This window comes from Rhinopithecus bieti, unplaced genomic scaffold (genome assembly GCF_001698545.2).
Source record: "Rhinopithecus bieti isolate Rb0 unplaced genomic scaffold, ASM169854v2 scaffold_2432, whole genome shotgun sequence".
NCBI lineage: Eukaryota > Metazoa > Chordata > Mammalia > Primates > Cercopithecidae > Rhinopithecus > Rhinopithecus bieti.
This window is the reverse complement of record NW_016804136.1, coordinates 1,364,439-1,377,107: the sequence shown is the minus strand read 5'-3', so window position 1 is coordinate 1,377,107 and position 12,669 is coordinate 1,364,439.

Below are 12,669 nucleotides of genomic sequence, written 5' to 3'. Positions count from 1 at the left end.
ACTGAGGTCCTTCCCGAATCCCCTCTTGAGAGTATCAGTGGGAGGGGAGAAAGTGCTCTTCTGGGTTGCAAAAGTCTCCTGGGGTGGCTCTTCTGGGTTGCAAAAGTCTGGAGATACAAGAGAGGGCTTCATCCACAGGCTTCCTCTGATTCCCAACCTACAGGAGGCCACAGTTCAGCTCCAGGCAGGTGAAGGGGCCTTACAGCTTAGCTCCTTCATCCCAGAACCATACCTGGCTTCCCAGGGGCCACCAAGAATGCAGTGTCCCTCCTCCCTGTCCCTATTGGATATGCCCTCCCAGCCCAGCTCCATCCACAGACTCCTGAAGCTTCCTCCTCATACTCCTCCCGCTTCCCAGCCTTCTCCCGTAGTCCTGTCTACCTCCTCGTAGCTTCCTGCTGACTCCATTACACTCATTCATCCATAAGTGCGTTCAACACAATTTATCAGGGACCTGTACTATATGTCAACACTGTGCCAGGCACTGAGGATACAGCTGAAAGCCAACTGTCCTTTTCGAGCTTGCAGCCTGGGGGAAGGCAGAATTAACCAAGAAAATATGTGTATAAGTGTCTAATAACAAATAGGTAAACGGTGTGAAGGAAAGTACCTGGTGCTTTGAGAAGTCACATCAGTAAGGACACTGTGTGTATGGGATGATTATTGGGACTACAGAGGCTAAACATTACTATTACTAATAATTACCCAAAGAGTGGAGCCAAGGCACCCCACTTGCAATGGTGCCCACACACCATCTGTGATTCCACAGTGGATCTCCAGCCTTCACCCAACGGGAACTGCCCAGTCTGTCCTGGAGGGTCCAGCTGATATGGGCGAAAGTGGGGTGATCTGATGGTGGCCTCAATGCCAACAGTCCCCTCCATTTCCTGGGGCAGGGTTTGGGCTGGCCTGGTCCAGAGGTGGTAAGGAGGCTGAGGGAGAGATTGTTCACCCAGGTAGTAGGACAGGGCTCAGGCTTGGGACTAGGAAGACTGGGTGCAGGGAGGGAGTGCAGCTAGAATGGGAGAAGGTGTTGTGCACTCACCTCATGGGTATTTGGCATTGTCACTCAAGGAGAAATTACTCCCAGCTCTGCTTCCAGATCCTCCTATCCACCCTCACATTGACACACATGCACTCCCTCTGGCCCTTGAGACAGGCCTGCCTGGTATGGTGAGCAGACCTTAGCGTGGGAATCAGACAGCCTTGGGCGTAAGTCCCACTTCAGCCAGTTCCTGACCGTGTGACCTCAGGCAAGGCTCCTGGTATCCCTGAGCCTCCCTCCCTTTGTGTTCTTTGAGATGACATTAGCCTGTCATTGCCATGTGTGGCTGTAAGCATTTGATGAATCCTGGATGGAAAGCACCAAATACAGTACCTGGCCCATGGCTGGCCATTAATAAATGACAGCTGTCACTCTGATTATATAACAGGATAATTAATATATAATGGTAATAAAAGAAACCTCACTCATGCCCTCTGGGCTCCCACCTGGTTCCCCGAGCCTCTCTGGGAGGTCATTGCCACAGCCCACCTCCTGTGAGAGTGAGTTTTACAGATCTGTGAAAAATGTCTGGGCAGCCCCAGAACCTGTTGCGATAAAGGCAGGAGAGTCTGAGAGCCCCCATGTATGCTGCTGGGGGTGCAGACAACACTCCTGAGCACAAGGCCCTCTGCGCACAAGGCTAACATCTGTTCCACCATACTGGGTAGGGCCTGATCCAGCTCTACAGTTTTCACAGGCTGGAGGGCTGGGCTAGAGAGGACTGACCTAGCTGGGTCTTCTCAGCCAGCCGGGCACAGTCACAGCCACCACCACTGCTGCCAGTTCAGGCGCTGCAGGGCACAGCACACCTGGAACCCATTAGGCCCGGCCAGGAGCTTGTTCCCTCTCAGCATAAATAGAGTCAGTGGAGTTTGTTTTGACTACTTTAAATTGTGCAGATTTTAGAGCCTGAGAATTGGAACCCCCCAATGCCCTGATGGACAAACAGACCGAGAAACAGAGGGCGAAGGCAGCAGGAATAGTCCAAGTCCAGGCTAGTTCCTTGTCACCTTCCCTGCTTAGCTGGGTCATGATCACTGCAGCCACTTTTCATGGAGTACATGCTGTGTGCATGATGCTTTTGCTCGTGGGCCTTATTTTCCCAGCAACTATGCAAGGTAGAAATTACAGTCACTGACTTCCAGATGAGGAGGAGCAATGACTTGCCCAAGGTCATTTGGCCTGTAAGTGGCAGGTCTGGATTCCATACCAGACCTGCCTGATGCCAAGGCCAGAGGGGGTCTTTCCAGGAACCACCATGGTGGGGTGGGGGAAAGCGCTCTGGGTCACTGTCAGGAACACAAGGCACACAGAGCTGCTGTTGCTCAGACCCTGACCCCAGCCCAGAGGATGGGAGTCAACGTCTGTGCTGGGCTCCTTCTCAACCAAGTCGCCAGTGCCTGACCTCAACCACCCCAGGCAGTGGTGCCCCCCAGGTCAGGGTCGGGTTGACCTTGGCAGGAGGGAGAGCCTGTGGGCCCTGGGCTGCTGCCAAGACCTCTTGAAATGAAAGGGAACCTTGTCCTGTCCCACACAGGGCTCATTCTCTGAGCACTGTCAAGCCAGCCCAGCCCTGTGGGCCAAGGCCTGATCCCTCGCGCCAGCTATTCATAGACTCACGGAAGAGCATCCGTTGCCAGGGGCAGGGCCCTTAGAAGTCCCCAAGCCCAGCCCCCAAAGTTTACATTTGTGGAAACTGAGGCCCAGGGAGAGGAGGGACTCCTTCAAGGCCACACGATGAGTTAATGGCAGAGCAGAAACTCAAATCCCATCCCTGGCTTCCTAGGCATGAGCCTTTTCCCCAGGATCCTGGGCCTCACCCCAAACAGGCAGCCCTGCCCCACACCCTCCCTCATGGAGACATCCACAGCTGTGCTCCCTGACCCCCTTTTTGCTCCCACAGAGGGACCAGCAATAAATGCTTGTTGGAGTCTCCACTTTGAACTCTTCAATCATCCCAGCTACCCCACCAAGAGGGGGGTGCCTTGGGAGGTCATGAGTACCCCGTCCCTGGGAGTGGCTAAGCAGAGTTTGGGTGTCATCTGTCATGGGGGTTGGGGAGGGGCTTTCTGCCCCTGGGAGAGGAGTGGGGATGCCACTGTCAGAGAAATGGTCTCTCTGGACCTTTCCAGCTGGCCTGACTGGGCTCCTCAGAGCCCTGGGGCAACAGGTGAGACCTAGTAAGCTTCAGGCCCAGAGGCCCAAAGGGCCACCACTGCATAATGTATGGACTCCATCCTTGAGGGACTGGTATGCAGTGGGCAAGACAAATCTGGAAAGATTCTATTGGGAACCTGTGCGCTGCCCGCTCTCCCCCAGGGGCTTCTCACGCCTCTCACCATTGAAAGCCCACACCTTCAAACAATGGCAGTTCTGGTCACTACAAGAGCCACCCAGCAAGGTCCCAGCTCTCATAGGCCTCTGATTCCATTGTCCCTTGCATCTTGGAGCATGGATCCTTGGGGACACCATCAGTGAATGGAAATCTTGGAGGTAGACAAGATTTCCTGGGAAAAGAGACCACAGCTAGAAGTTTCAAGGGGGATCAGACCAGCCTGGCCAAATTCTCCCCAGCCTGTGCCCCAGATTTGGCCCAGCCCAGTGGGTTTGTTCAAACTCAAGAGTAAGGACCTGGCCAGGTATGGTGGCTCACATATGCAATCCCAGCACTTTGGGAGGCAGAGGCAGGCGGATCACCTGGGGTAAAGAGTTGGAATCCAGCCTGGCCAACATGGTGAAACCACACATCTCTACTGAAAATAGAAAAATTAGCTAGGCACGGTGGCACGTGCCCAGCTACTCAGAAGGCTGAGGCAGGAAAATTGCTTGAACCTGGGAGGCAGAAGTTGCAGTGGGCCAAGATTGTGTCACTGCATCCAGCCTGGGCCACAAAGCGAGACTCCGTCTCACAAAAAAAAAAAAAAAAGTGGGGACCTGGAGTGGCCCGACCCAATGCCTCCCCACATACCTCCCTAGGGATTTCCAGAGAGAACCTGAGGCCTAGAGAAGAAGGTGAGCCTTTGGGGATGGGAGGGACAGGAGAGGTGGGGGAAGCTCAGGGCAGGGGAAGCGTTGGTCAAAGTCTTACAATCTAGGTGTGAGAAAACATTACTACCCGGGAAATGAACGCATTACTGCGCTTCGGCATCCCTTCGGAGGAACAGAACATACCACAAACATCAGTCCCTTCTGCTGGTTGAAATATCTCAGTGTACCTGAATGGGGATCTGGCTGAAACCAGGTAAGGTCTGGGCCGAAGCAGGGACAGGAGCGCAGTATAAAGGGGTGCCGGGTGGTTTGGTCAACAGCCACAAGAACCTGGATGGGGAAGGAGTGAGGGGCAGGAATTGGGAGGGGAGACTAGAGGGGGAGGGCGCAGGAAACGGCCCGTGATGGACATTTGTGGGAGCAAGGCCAGCAGCTGGTGAGACTTGGGGGTTGGAACAGCAGTGGCAGTTAATGTTCAAGTGCTCATTGTTGGCAGCGCTGGGCTGGCTGGATCCTTCCTCCATGGCGCAGACCTTGGTGATGGCCAGCCAAAGCACATCCTAGGCCTCACGTGTCCCCTGGGGCAGTGGCCAACTGGGGCAACACAGTGCAGGAAGATACCAGCCATGGCAGGAAGGATGAGTGGGTGCAGGAGAAGCAGGCATCTTAAGACTCTTTGAAATACTGAGGGAGTGGCTTGCAAGGGTTTCCTATATCACCAGTTTGGGAGCTGCATCCACTTAATCAGCATCAGTAAAGGACAGAGGGGATCTCTAGATGCTGCGAACACCCAAGAGGCAGACACAAAATAAACCATGGCCTTCCACTGAGAAACTGCAGGACCAGGCACTTTCCATACTGGCACTTCACTCACTGGCATAATGGCCCTGCCAGAGAGCCAATATTATGCCTATTTCACAGATGCAGAAACTGAGGATCTGAGAAGTTCTATGACCTGCCCATGGCCACAGTTACTAAATGGTGGAGTCTAGACTTCTCACTGTCATCCTACCAGCTCCAGAACAATATTCTTTCCTTTGCCAAGCAATGAGAGGGACTGTGGTGGAGTGTCAGAGGGTGCCAAAGTGAGGTGGGACCTTTGTAAACATCCACTTCAACCTCACGGCCCAGCATCCTGCACCCTGGGGGATGGAGACCGAGGCCTGGAGAGGTGAAATAACTTGTGTGAAGTCGCATGGTTCCCCAGGAGTTGAACCAGGCCTCAATCCATGGCAATAAAAGTGTTCTGAATTGTAGACAAGTGGGGCCCCCCTTCCCCATGGATCTGTCACAGCCGTGAGGGCTGGGCTCCAATAGTTGTGAGGCCTAATTCTCAGACCCCTCCCCCACCACACAAACACCTGTTGTTTCGGGGGGCTAGAGGCAGAACCCTCTGGGCAGGACGCTGCCCCTCGAATCAGCCTTTCCTCTCCTGAAGTCCATCTGATGGTCTGCGCGGCGCCCCACACTGGCCCCAAGGGACCCTGGGTCTCTGCTTTTCGTCAGGCCTGAGACGTTGGTGGGATTGATTTATGAAAGGAGCCCCTACCCCTCCTCCCCCTGAGCCCCTGGTCCTCCTCCCCCTTCTCCTCCTCTTCCTCTTCCCACTCCTCCTCCTCCGCCTGACTGCCTGCTCAGTTTTCCACAGAGTCAGGATTTCCCTGGGGCTGGGGGCTCCAAGCCAAGAACAACAGAAGACCGGTTCCCCCACCTCTCCTGCCCCTCCCATCCCCTCCAGCTCACTCCCCGCCACAGCAGGTCCCCACTTCGTTGAGAGGAGGGGTTGAGAGTGGAGGTCCAGGTCCAGCCTGAACCTTAAGGAAGGGCCAGAAGGCAGTCACCTCCCAGCAGGCACCAGGGCTGGCCACCCCCTCCGTGGCCTGAGAAGCGCCTTTCTTTCAGGGCTCCCCTGGGAAGTCCACGCTGGGGGTGTGGAGACAACAGAGAGAATCCTGAGGGCTCGCTGAGGTGGGGTAGGGGGTGTTGAGAGTAGAGAACAAGACTGAGACCCACACTCAGAGGGGCAGGTCGGAGAAGATCCTAGAAATCCACGTGGTGGGGAGCAGAGAAGATTCTGGAAGCCTCCATTGGGGTGGGAGGGGGAAGGTCAGAGGCCTCTGAGACCCCACACTGGAGGCGGATAGGAAGTAAGGTCCCCTCTGGATGCTTAGTGGGCACAGAGAAGAATAAGAAGGGGGTTCTCAACCAATCTCTGGTTCTCTCTCCATGGGGTGAGACTTGAGTCAAAGGAAAGGCTATGGAGGCAGAAAGTGGGAGTGCCTGTCATGGAAACAAGGGCAGAAGCCTGCATGATGAGGGCAGTGTTTAAGGAACGGGATGCCAGACAGACCCCAGGACTGGGGTGGCAAGAGGGAAGGGTCGGACAGGAAACAGGTCACGGCTTGTGTCTGAGTTCAGCTTCTCTCTGGCTCTGAGGCTTGATTTTGGCTCTTCAGTCTAGAAGAGGAGGTGTGGGGGCTGGGTGGCCAAGGAACCCTGTTTTCCTCTCTGAGAAGGGGCCCAGACACTCAGATCACTATAGACAGACAGACAGAGCTTCTCCCTAGAAAGCTCTCCCCAGGGCTCTGCCTGTGGCTGGCCAGCTGGACAGGAATCTGGTCCTGGCCGAGGAGCCTAGTGTCCTGTGTCTGGCCACTCCCCGCTTAGTCAGTCCATCCCCAGCTGCCTCCACCGCCCCTCCATCAGCCCAGGCCTCCACCCCTCTCAGTGGCATGAACCTGGGTGACCCTCCAAGGTTGCCTGTCTCACACAACAGCTCCTTCGATGGGTCTCTGAAGGCCTTGTTTTCCTCCATGCATGCTCCTGCCTGGCCCTGCAGTGAACCCCTAGTTCAGTGTGTGACCCAGGCCTATCCTCAGCTCTGACTAGAGAGGAGAGGCATTCCCCTAGCAACCCTGCGAGAGGCCCCCAGAGACCCCCCTAGTTAGGACAGGGAGTGAGAACCCACTTGTTAAGGCACACCCCAAAGCCTCAGAGATTCACCCCTCCCTCCCTAGCCCCCAGCCCAGTTCATCCCTGGAGCTGCTGGCATGGGACTTAGAAGGGAAAGAGAAAAGTAAGAATGAATACTCGCTGAGCTGGGGAGCCACAGGGCCTCTTCTGCTCCATAAAAGAGCAGTGACAGGACTGTGGCAGGGTCACAGCTGGGTGGCCCTGGAAGGTGTCAGCAATGGACTGGATCCCTTAGCTCCAGGACAGGCCAGAGGGTGGCTGGGGCTCCTGGCAGCTCCCTCCTAGGTCGTGGCAGGCAGCCCACAGCGTGGCAGGAAGAACAGGGACAACTGCCCCCTTTTTCCCATCAGAGTCCAAGGTTGGGCTCCTCTTGGGGCCACACATCAGAGTCCTGTCCAACCCCTCCCCTGCTCAGCCAGGGCCCAACCTCCTCCACTCCCACTGTACTCTCGGCCCCAGGCCAAATCTGGCCAATTTGTTCTGAGACAGGGTTCTGGTTTCATAGCCTCATTTGAATGATTTCCAACCAGAATTCCTGCCTCCTCCTTTGCAAAGCTCTGCCCTCCCCTCCCCCCAGCCTCCCTTCTGCCTGAGCTGCTGCCTCAGCCAAGGCTGGTGTGGAAGGAGAAGGGATGACCCCCACACACACTTGAAATGACACCACTGTCCCCGCCACCCCTTCCTGGGCACTTCAGCCTCTACGCAACTTACAGTCCCCAAAGAGAGGCCCCTGCAGACTGGCCACTCGTGCTGTCTGCCTCAGGCTTGAGAACGTGGGAGCTCAGGCTCTGCTGGCTGCCCCTTTGAGTACCTCAGTCACCCTGCCTGTGCCAGGAGCAGATGATCTAGAGCTGAGCCCAGTGTCCGGCCTTGACCACAGGAGAGTTTAGCTGCCACAGCAGAGCCAATCACTATCCCAGGAACCATCCCCGCCTGCCCCTTAACACATCCTCTATTCCCGCAGGAGCAGAAAAGTCTCCCTTTCAGATCCCATAGCAAGGGTATCAAGAGGAAGCTGCTCCTTATGCACAGGCAGAGCTGTGAAAAAAAAATTCCAGGCAGCCCCCAGGGTGCTGTTTCGTGCTTCCTAACACTCCTTACCAATGGGCAGATCATGCAGAGCTCCCGTTCCCCCACCTCTTTCCAGAGACTGGGTTGTGATCCACAGTTAGATCCCCATGGAGTAGGAGGTCTCTCTCCAGGCCCTTTGCCCAGAAGGTAGACAGAACACATTTTCTCCTTTTGTTTACAAAAGAGGAGTATGAGGCCCAGAGATATTTAGCAAATTGTCTAAGGTCACACAGCAGGACCTGACCCACAGGCCCATGTGCCTACCACACTACACCGCAGGGTGTGGGCCATGGAGGGCACTCCCACCCAGGAGGCCTGGACCTCCTCCCTGCTAGGGCCTGCTGAGCCACCATCTGCAAACCCCTCCCCTGGGAGGTGATCCTGGAGACGGGTCCAACAATCTGTTCTACTTTCAGGTGTGTCATTTCCCGAGCCCTCAGGTGGGGCCTGGGGCTGGGTATGGCTCTGTTGGCACTGCTTCAGCATTTTCATTTTGCACAGAGAGCTGGGGCTCCTGGCGCAGAGCTGCATGCCGAGCCAGGAGTCCTGCCGCTGAGTCAAACCAAAGAGTACTCCGGCCCTCATGCCTCTAGAGCCTCTCACCGCCTCTCTCAGATCCCTGTGTGGTCCCTGTCCTCAAGGCCCTCTCTCTAAGGTACCACTCTAGTCAAGAGTCAGACACCCTGGGTTCTATCCAGGCTCTAACCCTTACCAGACATGTGACCTTAGGTAAGTTACTTCCCTGAGCCTCAGTTTTCTTGTCTGTAAAATGGAATGGCCAGGCGTGGTGGTTCACACCTGTAATCCCAGCACTTTGGGAGGCCAAAGCAGGTTGATCGCTTGAGCTCAGGAGTTTGAGACCAGCCTGGGCAACATGGTGAAACACTGTCTCTACTAAAAATACAAAAAAAAAGAAAAAACAAGTAAAACTGAGTAATAAAGTCATCCTTGCAGGATTGCTGTGAAGATGAAATTACATAAATAGTCTAGTGTAAGACAGTCTTTCTCCACCTATCCTATGTTCAAGGTCAGTACAAGCCAGTTTAGGAGGAGGAAATGCCTCCAGCAGAGCCAAAAGCCCAGGTGTTGAATATTGTCAATATCTGCAAGACCCAAGGCAAGCTTTCCAGCCTCTGTTCTTCCATCTGAAAACGTTTCAATGTGATGGAGAGAAAATGAAAGAAGGGAGGTGAAAGAAAGTAGTGGGGAGGAAAAAGGTACAAATCCCAGTTCCTGGCTCCCTTTAATCCACATGCTCCACATCAAGGTCCAGCTGTGGGAGAAGTCCTGTTCCTGGGGATGGGCTGGGGGAGGAACCCTCTCCCCACTTCCTCCCAGGGCAATTCTGGGGTCTCCGTGACTCATCCTCCACAACAAGCAACTCTTCTTTGTTTCATACAGAGCTGGGTGCCCTGCCTGCTGGCACCTGGCCCAGAGATGGAGGGTCGGGCTAGAGGGAGGGGCTCCAAGGCTAGCTCCTGCCCCCATCTGCACCCTGATGCTACTTCCTCCAGCTCTGGCCTTCGGAAATCTCCAAGGACCTGAGCCTGTGGGAGCAGGAAGCAGGAGGGGGCTTCTCAAGGAGAACCCTATGAGGCCGTGCTAATGCCCAGAGGCCATGAGGACCCTAGACCATGATGCCATCATCCCCCATACCAAACTCACACTTCTTCCTAAACAGGCACAAAGTGAAACTTCCTTAGTTTATCTTCCCCTACCAAAAATGAAATCTACGTATTTTATTATTTCTTGAAGGCATTTGTGCTTTCTTTGCAACATCTTGTTTTATTCTCTCAGTGACCATGTGAGGTAGATGTTGCTGGTTCATTTTACAAACGAGGAAAGTCAGAAAGGTTAAGTGAAATTGCCCAAGGTCACACAGCTCCTAGGTAGTAGAACTGAACTGAAGGCCTGCAACTGGGCCTATCAGACTATGAACTGGGGATTGCCACCACTTCTCCAGATGCCTTTGGGGGTAGGTCCTATCTTTTACCTTAGCAAGGCTTCATTGCTTCCTCCCTGCCTGAATGCTACTTCCTAAAAAGCACTTTTCTACCTGGGAATAGATATGGCTGTCCTGGCAGCCGCACAAAACACTCCTCCTCTTTTCTGTGATGCTGATAAGTTTCCCACTCTAATCACAACCCTCCAAACCTGGCATCTGCTTGTGTCCTGGGGTTTCAGGATTAAGACTGTTAAAGAGATTGTAACAGGGGAGAGAGGGAGAAGCCATCCACACATCCATTCATCCATCCTTTTACTCATCCACTCATTGACCAAACCATTCATTCATCTAGTCATCCTGCTATCTAGTCCTTCAATTATCCATCCATTCATTCATCTTTTCATCCATATGCCCATTGTCTACCCATTCATCCATCCTACCATTCATTCATCTTTCCATCCACCCATATATTTATCTACTCATCTATTCATTCACCAATTCATCTACTTGTCATTTATGCTTGTGTATTGATTTAGTTTTCATTTCTTCTTTTATCCTTCTTTCTACTCATCCATTCCTCTATCTATTCATGTATTTCTCTACCTACCCATCCATCCATCCATCCATCCAAGCATTCCCTCATCCACACACCTGTTTGTCTATTCTTTCATCCATCCACCATTCATTCAACCCTCTATCTATTCACATGTCCATTTCTCTGTCCACTCATCTACCCATCATCCATTCAGCAAACTATTCATCATTCATACATGGTTTACTCCTCTAGTCATCCTTCCATTTATCTTCTGATCTACCCATTCATTTACCCATCAATTTACCTACTTGTCCATATGTACATCAACATACACATATTTTACTCATCCATCCATCCAGGTACTATATCCTCACGTCCATTACTTCATTCATCTATTAATTCATTTATGTTAAATGGAACAACCTAATAAGGTTCTTAGCACAGTGCCTGACACAGTAAGCGTTCAGTAATGGTAATTGTAGTAGTTCTTATTCTAAGATTTCATTTGAGAAGCTGATGGTGTGGGAGTAGACAAACAGGAACGTTTACAATGCGGTGTGGCGAGAGCTCTTGGAGAGGCGTGAACAATGCCTGCATGAGCAGTCAGGAGGCATATTCACTCATACCCACCTCAGCCTCCCCTTCTCTCCACAACTCTCCCAGGCAATCCTGCCCACTATCCGTATTTCATCCCAGGCTTCCATGCTGTGCCTAGTGACTCCAGTTCAGATATTCAATGGCTTACGAGGCATCTCTCCTTGCAAGCCTCAAACTGAACTCATTATTCTCCTTCGAACTTACCATTCCTTCTCCTGTACTTTCTGGATCCACAAGTGGTGCCAAAGTATGCCCTACTGCCAGTCCCCAAAATCACCCAAGCTCAGACATCCATTATCTCTCCCCTACCACACCCCATCAGTCACCAAGCACGTTGCTACTTACCTTTGCAAGATCATTCACACCTGCCACCTTGGCAGCACCTCCTCCTCACCCCATCTCCAACCAGGACCTTCTTACCCTTCACCTAGACTGTGGCATCCTTCTCTGCCTTCCTGCCACTATCTCTACATCCTCCAGTCCCTCCCACACCTGCCTCACTCCACTTCCCTAAACACTGTCCTCATGATGGCACGATCCTCAAAATCCATCAGTGACACCCAGAATATTCCTACGTCACCCTGTCACATTTCCTTCTCCTCCTCTGGCCTGTGGGCTCCTCAAGGGGGCTCACTTATCTCCACTGCCTGGCAAAGAAGTCTCAGTGAGTGTTTGTTGAGAGGCTGCATTATTTTAGTACATTTGAAGGTGAGAAACTCTGCTGAGAATGGAAGAAGGTACAACTGGGGACTTGAGTAGTGTAGAAGAGTCTGTACCAGCTGCTGTGGGGGAATGTTCCTGGAAATTAGCAAAACAAGAAAAGGATTATTCAGAGAGATGGTGGTGGGGATGTTTGGGAGTGGGTGTAATTCAGGTTGGGCTGGGAGAGAGGAGCATCTCAGAAGGTCCACAGTTGGGGAGAAGAAGGGGTTTGGGGACCAGATTTTGAAACTAGGCAGAGAGGAGGAATGGATAAGAGCCTGTAGTATCTGACTTGCAATCTTGGAGGAGATGGCTACGTGATGACCAGGCTCAAAGGGTAGCCCAGTGTGCTATCAGGAGGCCAACTAGGAATGGAGGAAGTCACGGCAGGTGAGAGGTCAGCATCTGTGTAGGTAAGCCACGAGGTTGGAGCCAAGAAGAATCTGGTCAGCCAGATACCAAGTTTCAGAAGCCGGAGTGTGAGCTGACCTGGGCTTGGAAAGGCCATGGGAGGTGCTGGGAAGAAGGCAGGAGCAGGGAATCTAAGAGAAGACCTCTGTAACAGAGGGGGCTTCGAAAGGAAGTGCAGGGGATGTTTGGAGAACAATGGCCAGGAGTGGTGCTGAGGTGGCTGTGGGGAAGGAGTGGCAGGGTATGTGGGAGGCAGTGGTGTCTGGCCAAAGCCAACTCCAGTACCCCTCACATTCCTGCGGACACACCCTTTCTGGTCCCTTCAGGCAAGTGCCACCTTTCTTACCTGTCCCAAGTTCAGTGCCCCAGAAGGGAGAGGGATTCAGGGACAGTTGACTCTTC